This window comes from Bos taurus, chromosome 9, assembly GCF_002263795.3.
Source record: "Bos taurus isolate L1 Dominette 01449 registration number 42190680 breed Hereford chromosome 9, ARS-UCD2.0, whole genome shotgun sequence".
NCBI lineage: Eukaryota > Metazoa > Chordata > Mammalia > Artiodactyla > Bovidae > Bos > Bos taurus.
Window position 1 is genome coordinate 12,768,011 of NC_037336.1, and position 9,323 is coordinate 12,777,333.

A 9,323-nucleotide genomic window follows, 5' to 3' on the forward strand; every position below is an offset into this window, starting at 1 on the left:
GGTCAAGACATACTTGAGAAAGGCAAGGTCATGAAAAATTCTTTTGGCATTCCCATCTGGATGGCAAAGTTTATTTCTGATTTAGTTTTATTTTGGAAGTATAGCCATTTGCAGTCTTATGCAGAGAATGTACAATGTTTCCTACACTTGGCAAACTTTGAGTGTTAGTAGCTGATCCGTGTCAGCTTCAGAACAGAATTGCAAGGTTTTTAGGATTTAGCTGAATCTGCCAAGGTGAATCAGTTCCATCATTTTATACCACTAAAGCTTGCTGATTTGACTCTGATTGGTGGGAGAGAGAGCATGACTTGAATACTGGCTCCAATATTTTCTAGTGGTGTGACTGAATACAAGTTATTTGAACTTTCTGCACTTGCTTTCATTTTCTCTTGCTTAGCCCTGGAATGACCAGTCTGAGAGTATTTGGGTTCAGTCAATAAAATATGTGAGTGAAAGTATTAGATGCTCAGTCGTTTCCAGCTCTTTGCAACCCCATGGATTGTAGCCTGTCCATGGAATTCTCCAGGCAGGAATAATGGAGTGGGTTGCCATTTTCTCCTCCAGGGGATCTTCCCAACCCAGGGATAGAACCTAGGTCTCCTGCATTCTTTACCATCTGAGCCAACAGGAAATCTTGAAGATAGGCTTCCCTGATGGGGAATCAAACCCAGGCCAGGGTGGTGAGAGCACCAAATCCTAGCCACTAGACCACCAGGGAATGTCTGGTTTTGTAATTTCTCATTGAGAGTCTCTGTTCTTCACTTCATGTAATCTTCAGTTCCCAAGATGTAGTCTCTGTACAATGAAAAATGTAACAAAGCATGGGGTTTTTTTGTACCAAATAATAATATCAAAACGTACCTCACAGATAGTTAGAAAAAAGTGGTCAAAATGAGGAGAATGAACTAGTAAGGTGATATTAAATCATTCAGACTAGAAGCAATCATGTAGAAAAAGAATGCAATAAAGGCTGTGTTCTGAACAGTTGAGGACAGTCTTCTAATCCTTAGGAGCTTCTGCAAACAGTAACTACATATTGGTTCCCCTGGATGGATGGATAAATTAATAAATAAGGAGATGTTATACCATACTACTGAATAATATTCAGGCAAAGAAATGAAAATCATTACTGACAAGCTATTTAGAATATTACAATAACTTACAAAGTACATTTTAAAAATATTATGGTTAGCGTAAAGAAAGAAAGTGACGTCGCTCAGTCGTGTCCGACTCTTTTCGACCCCATAGACTGTAGCCTACCAGGCTCCTCTGTCCATGGGATTTTCCAGGCAATAGTACTGGAGTGGATTGCCATTTCCTTCTCCAGGGGATCTTCCCAACCCAGGGCTCGAACCCAGGTCTCCCGCATTGTAGACAGACGCTTTACTGTCTGAGCCACCAGACAGTATGGTTAGTGTACATTCTGAAAAATCTAGTTTGCAATCCCCTCTTATCTGTCCTGTCCCCTCCTTCCCTATATAGTTAACTAGTAGTAGTTTTGGGAGACCTGGGTTCGATCCCTGGGTTTGGAATTTCCCCTGGAGAAGGGAACAGCTACCCACTCCAGTATTCTGGCCTGGAGAATTCCATAGACTGTATATTCTATGGGGTTGCAAAGAGTTGGACAAGAGTGAGCAACTTTCACTTTCACTTTTCCATTAAGAAGACATGTAGGTAAGAATGTGAGAATTTTTGCTTCTACTTTTTTTGTAATATTATTAAATTGCTGCAAAAATAATTGTGATTTTGCATTGTTGAACTTTGCTGTTTGATATTGGAATACATTCTTAAATAAATGTTATATATCATTTTAATGCACATTTCTCACTTTGTCTTTTTTTGCTAATGACTTATTACTTGCTGTTTATTTTATATTTATTTTACACTATCGAAATGATGTTAGACAAAAAAGCAAATTTTTGAGTGATGTATTTTTATTTGAATTCAAATGGTTGAAAAGCAGTGGAGACAACTCACAATATCAACAACACATTTGGCCCAGGAACTGCTAATAAACATACAGTGCAGTGGTGATTCAAGAAATTTTGCAAAGGAGAGGAGAGACTTGAAGATGAGGAGCAGAGTGACTGGCCATCAGAAGTTGACAATGGCCAATTGAGCAATCATCAAAGCTGATCCCCTTACAACTATACGAGGAGTTGCCGAAGAATTCAACGTTAGCCATTCTACCCTCATTTGGTATTTGAAGCAAATTGGAAAGGTGAAAAAGCTCATAAGTGGGTGCCTCATGAGCTGACAAAAAATTGTCATTTTAAAGTGTCATCTTCTCTTATTCTACACAACAATGAACCATTTCTTGATTGAATTGTGACATGTGATGAAAAGTGGATTTTATATGACAACCAGCAGTGTCCACCTCAGTGGTCGAACTTAAGAAAAAGCTCCAAAACACTTCCCAAAGCCAAACTTTTACCAAAAAAAAAAAAAAAAAAAAGATCGTGGTCACTGTTTGGTAGTCTGCTGCCAGTCTGATCCACTATAGCTTTCTGAATCCCAGCAAAACCATTACATCTGAGAAGTATGCTCAGCAGATCAATGAGATGCACCAGAAACTGCAATGCCTACAGCCAGCATTAGTCAACAGAATGGTCCCAATTCTTCTCCATGACAATGTCTGGCCACACATCACACAACCAACACTTCAAAAGTTGAGTGAATTGGGCTACAAAGTTTTGCCTCATCCACCATGTTCACCTGACCTCTCGCCAACCGACTATCACTTCTTCAAGCATCTTGACAACTTTTTGCAGAGAAAACACTTCCGCAACCAGCAGGAGGCAGAAAATCCTTTCCAAGAGCTCTTCAAATCCTGAAGCTCAGATTTTTATGCTATAGGAATAAACTAACTTATTTCTCATTGGCACAAATGTGTTGATTGTAATGCTTCCTATTTTGATTAATAAAGATGTTTGAGCATACTTATGGTTTAAAATGCATGGTCTGAAACCGCAATTACTTTTGTAGCACCCTAATACATGTATTTTATTGTGCTCTTTTCCTACCAACTTTTTTGCTTTGAAAAACTTTAAACCAATGGAAAAAATCTAAGAACATTAAATTTACATTCTGTACCTTTCATTGAGTTTCACCAGTTGTTAATGTTTTGTTTATTTTCTCTCTTGACCTTTTTCATGGAATGTCTGTAAGTGGCAGGCATCATGACTTTATCTTAAGTATTTCATCATTACCTCTTAAAAGCAAGGACATTCTCCTATGTAACCATGTAAAATTGTTCACTCAGAAAATTTAACATTAGTCTAACCTCTTGTCTAATATATGATCCAACTTCGATTTCCCAGTTTTTTTCCGATAATGTACTTTTAGCTAATATAGAATCAGTCTCTGCTGTTGTTATTGTTTAATGACCCTGACATTTTTGAAATATTTTAAATTTTTTATTGTGGGAAATTTCAAACATATACAAAGGTAGAGAGGATAGCATAAATGAATGATCAATAATACTAGTCCCACAACTTCAAAAAATATCAACTCATGGATTATCTTGTGGGAAAATAAAGATCACCCAAATGGGAACAAGTGAAGGCTTTTTATTAAGAGGTTGCTATAGCAAGGGAGTTAGCTACCATCATTTGTGTTGGCAGAGTCTCAAAAGCAGGCAGAGGAGAGGGAAAAGTTTATATAAAATGGAAAAAAGGTATGCCTGAAGGAAGAGGTGTTGGCCTGGGGAAACTGTAGGTAGGCTAACTGGAAGCAGAGCATTGTATGTGATTGAGTAGGGGTGCATATTTGACTTTCCCAGCTGGGTCTCAGTTGATCCTAAAGGAAAATGAGTGAAGCTGTCAGTCATTAATCAAGTCCTGGCCTCTTGTGTTGATTGTCATAGGCATTGTTTGCCTTCCTGGACTGAGTGCTGCAGAATGTGAATCAGAATTCTGTTTTTATATTTGGTCTGGCCGTTGTCTGTATATTTAAACTCCTGGTCCCTGCTTTTGACCATTCTCTCATGTGCTGGAGGTAGGTGAATTCAGGGATGGCTGAAAACCCAGATCTTCACTGCTTGGAGATTGCTTCTCTGTCTTCATGGTCAACTGTGTTGCAAGATCTGCTTGCCCTTTTTGTTCTATCATCATGGAGATCATCTGATAAGAGAATGAAGGTAGAAGCACTTCAGACTCTGGATAGAATGTTTCAAAAGAAAATTCAGAGAGCTTTATTTGAGATGAAAATTTTACTGAGTGAGAAACAAACTGTTCACAAACAGGCTTGAAGCTCCACACTGAGCAGTTACATCTTAGCTTGTGAAGCATGAGGAGGAACAACCATGTATCATGTATTGTGATTGTAATTGCCAGAAACTTACACTCTTTCGAGAGCACTAATGGTGGCTCAGATGGTAAAAGCGTCTGCCTACAATGCAGGAGACCCAGGTTCAATCCCTGGGTCGGGAAGATCTCCTGGAGGAGGAAATGGCAACCCACTCCAGTATTCTTGCCTGGAGAATTCCATGGACAGAGGAGCCTGGTAGGCTACAGTTCATGAGGTCGCAAAGAATCAAACATGACTGAGCGATTTCACTTTGTTAACTGTAGTTGATTAGCTAGGTTATACTGACATGAATAAAGCTTAAGTTTTAAGATCAGAGTCAGCATTTCAGGGAAATCAGAACAGTTCTAAGTTTTAATTGAATGACCCTTCAGTGTTTGGGCTAGGAGTGTATTCCTACTGTGGCCTCGGCCTCCATTTTGGTTTCTCTTTAACAAATACAGTGGATGAACATATGACCACTATGATAAAAACAAGAACAACTACTGATTTCTGTAAAAAGATTTGGAACCAGTGTCCTAACTGCTCCAGCTAGGCCAAGAGAACAAACCCAGTAGACCATGAGAGTCATTTGCTTTTTCCTTAAGGCAATACATAGCTGTTCCGTGTTGCCTGTTTCATTGACCACATACTACAACAAGAAGTATGAGCAATGACACAGACAGCACTGTGACCAGCCAATAAGGAATCCAAAGCAATGCAGTTGTCCATCATTACTCAGGCCAGTGGGTTGAGAAACTGATCTCTGTTCCATCTAGAGCAGACATGGTATAATTAATAACTTCTGCCAAAGTTAGTGATAGGTTTCTTCCAATCTTTTATATTTGTGTGGTTCCTACCAATGGGGTGGCATCCAGTCCCATCACTTCATGGCAAATAGATGGGGAAAAAATGGAAACAGTGACAGATCTTATTTTGGGGGGCCACAAAATCACTGCAGATGGTGACAGCAGCCATGAAATTAACAAATTTGGAAGAAAAGCTGTGACAAACCTAGACAGTGTATCAGAAAGCAGAGACATCACTTTGCCAACAAAGGTCCATCTAGTCAAAGGTATGGTTTTTCCAATAGTCATGTATGGATGTGAGACTTGGACCCCAAAGAAGGCTAGGCGCTGAAGAATTGATGCTTTTGAACCGTGGTGTTGGAGAAGAGTCTTGAGAGTCCCTTGGACTGCAAGGAGATGAAACCAGTCAATCCTCAAGGAAATCAACCCTGAATATTCATTGGAAGGACTGAGGCTGAAGCTGAAGCTCCAGTACTTTGGCTGCCCAATGTGAAGAGCCAACTCATTGGTAAAGACCCTGATGCTGGGAAAAATTGAGGGGAGGAGAAGAAAGGGGTGACAGGACGAGATGGTTGCATGGTATCACCAACTCAATGGACATGAGTTTGAGCAAACTCTGGGAAATAGTGTAGGACAGGTAAGCCTGGTGTGCTGCCATCCACGGGGTTGCAAAGAGTTGGACATGACATAGTGACTGAAAAACAACCAATGGGGACACTGCTCTGACTGTTCTCATAAATAATCGGTCAGCAACACCCTGGACTGTGTGCCTGAATAATCAAGAAAGTCTTCATTTTGGTGGGAATGCTAATTGGTTCAATTACTGTCACTCAAGAGGTTTTGGCTGCATTTTTGATGAAATGCTGTGTGTTTAAATCTGCCATGTTTTTAAGGCTTTTTATGAATAGTATTTTTAATTTTCCCTTATAGCTGAGAACAGCTATAGTTCTCAGTTTCGGTATGGAGTAGTTTGGGTACAGAATTTAAAGTTTAAATATTTAAATTATATATATATAAAGCTAATAACATATTCAATAGTATATCTTGCACTCTAGAGTCCAATATTCAATGCTTCCAGTCTTTCAAAATTGGAGGAAATACAGGAACCATGACGTGAACACATGATCTTAGAAAAAGAGCAACTCCAAGACAAAATAGGGCATAGATAACTTCTATAAATGAAATTCTAAATGGTTGAACATTTGTATTACACAAAGAGCTGATGGTTAAGGAAAAGTAAAATAAAATGAATACTGAGCAAGAGAATTAAGAACGAGGTAGGAAAAAGCCCAGAAGACAGAAAGTATGTTGCATAGGGTCACCTGGGATGGGGCTTTCAGAGTCTGCGTCAGCTCTCTGTCCCCAGTCCGCCCCTCAAAGACTTCTGAGAAACCTTAATCAACTGTGGAGGACATAACCTTAAGGAAAGCAAGATCTAGCTACTTGCCTAAGTCAATAAATATTTAAAAGCATTATTAGCCTAATCCTCTGCCTCTTGAGAAATTTGTATGTAGGTCAGGAAGCAACAGTTAGAACTGGACATGGAACAACAGACTGGTTCCAAATAGGAAAAGGAGTACATCAAGGCTGTATATTGTCACCCTGTTTATTTAACTTATATGCAGAGTACATCATGAGAAACGCTGGACTGGAAGAAACACAAGCTGGAATCAAGATTGCTGGGAGAAATATCAATAACCTCAGATATGCAGATGACACCACCCTTATGGCAGAAAGTGAAGAGGAACTCAAAAGCCTCTTGATGAAAGTGAAAGTGGAGAGTGAAAAAGTTGGCTTAAAGCTCAACATTCAGAAAACGGAAGATCATGGCATCTGGTCCCATCATTTCATGGGAAATAGATGGAGAAACAGGGTCAGACTTTACTTTTTTGGGCTCCAAAATCACTGCAGATGGTGACTGCAGCCATGAAATTAAAAGACGCTTACTCCTTGGAAGGAAAGTTATGACCAACCTAGATAGCATATTCAAAAGCAGAGACATTACTTTGCCAACAAAGGTCTGTCTAGTCAAGGCTATGGTTTTTCCAGTGGTCATGTATGGATGTGAGAGTTGGACTGTGAAGAAGGCTGAGCGCCGAAGAATTGATGCTTTTGAACTGTGGTGTTGGAGAAGACTCTTGAGAGTCCCTTGGACTTCAAGGAGATCCAACCAGTCCATTCTGAAGGAGATCAGCCCTGGGATTTCTTTGGAAGGAATGATGCTAAAGCTGAAACTCCAGTACTTTGGCCACCTCATGTGAAGAGTTGATTCATTGGCAAAGACTCTGATGCTGGGAGGGATTGGGGGCAGGATGAGAAGGGGACGACAGAGGATGAGATGGCTGGATGGCATCACTGACTCGATGGACATGAATCTGAGTGAACTCCACGAGTTGGTGATGAACAGGGAGGCCTGGCGTGCTGCGATTCATGGGGTCGCAAAGAGTTGGACGTGACTGAGTGACTGATCTGATCTGATAGATGTGATTACACTGCTGTAGGAAAGAAATATTTCTATTTCACTAAGCACTTACACACTTGTGCTGAATTCTTCTCTGACAGATGTGTTCACTACCTTCTCTCCAATTCAGCTGTGGACAGGATGGCACCCTGCTCTTATCCTCACCCATAAGACCCAGGTAATCGGCCATTGTCAGACTCGCGCAGCACCCCCTTGCAATCCACCTGCTTGCCAGCTGCCTTCCCTGGGCAGCTGTTCTCCGGAGGGGACCCGCCCCTGGGCGGTGAGTGGCTGCCGTCACGCCCAGAAAGGCCTCGTTTGCCTCTCCGCCCCGGGGCTGCGGGAAACCCACTGGGTCCTCGCTTCTCCACCTCCCCCAATCCTGGCAGTCCAGCAGCTTTGCGAGGCCGGGAGGGGCTCTGCCCAAGGCGGCAGCTCCCGGAGCCAGAACACCTGTCCTCCTAATCAGGCTGCTTCTCCCGGTTGCAGGGGTCCTGCGGTGGGAGAGCAGCGGGAGCAAACTGATACCCCCACAGAGCTCTAAAGAGCCAGAAGATTTAAAGACCCAGCTTTTCGTCCATGTCTGAACCAAGAGACTGAGCAGGAGAATGCGGTACGTGGTTAGAGAGCCGCGTAGATGCCCAGGGCGGCTTTCAACAGTAGCTCAGAATGGGGAATTATTCAACTATCATTAGTTTTCTTGGAGCAGGAAATGACAACCCACTTCAGTATTCTTGCCTGGAGAATCCTGTGGACAGAGGAGCCTGGTGGGCTGCTGTCCATGGGGTCGCTAAGAGTCGGACCCGACTGAGCGACTTCACTTACTTTTCACTTTCATGCATTGGAGAAGGCAATGGCAACCCACTCCAGTGTTCTTGCCTGGAGAATCCCAGGGACGGGGGAGCCTGGTGGGCTGCCGTCTAGGGGGTCGCACAGAGTCGGACACGACTGAAGCGACTTGGCAGCAGCAGCAGCAGTAGTGCACTGAACCGTTATAGAATAGCACCGCAGCTGAATGTGGGCTGTGAATACAGACCGGCTTGGTTTTAGATTCATTTTCCAGCAACTACTAGTTGTGTCCACGGCTGTAATAAGAGGATAATAGTACCTATAATATCTATCTTATAAGGCTGTTGGGATTAAGTTACTGAATACATAGCAGTTTTTAAAAACAGTGCCTGGTTCATAAGGTGTTCAACAAATATTAGCCAATATTGACTCTCAGTAAAAGCAGTAGCCAAGATTATTAGAATTACAAAAATATAAGGACATTTTGAAGATGTCAGCAAACCCAAGGCTTCTTCTAAAGTCTCTTGTTTATATTTCTTGATATAACCACCCAGCTCTGAATTATATTTCTTTATATGACCATCCAACTCTGAATCATTCTGGCAGCAATTCCGTCAGAACCTTGTTTTGCTCAGCTGATTACCATCTACTCACCTCCACAACTTCATTATCACCATCTCTAACTTCCCGCAGAGCCAGAAGCCAACAGCTAGCCATGAGTACTGGGAGTATTACAACCTCTTTCACTTAAGAGCAGGAGCAGGTCAAAACTCCTATTGCCTATTCAAGATGCATGTAGCCCGGGGTACTTCCCTCCCTCCCCGTATCCCCGCCCCACCCGCCGACCACAGCCGCTGGGACATCCTCCAAGCGCTGCTGCCTCCTGCCTCCTGGCCTCGCAAGCACCGGAGCCCAGCTCTCCAGACCTGACCATCCCTCCTCCTCCCTCAGGCCCGGGTGGGGCCTCCTCCCCCAAACGG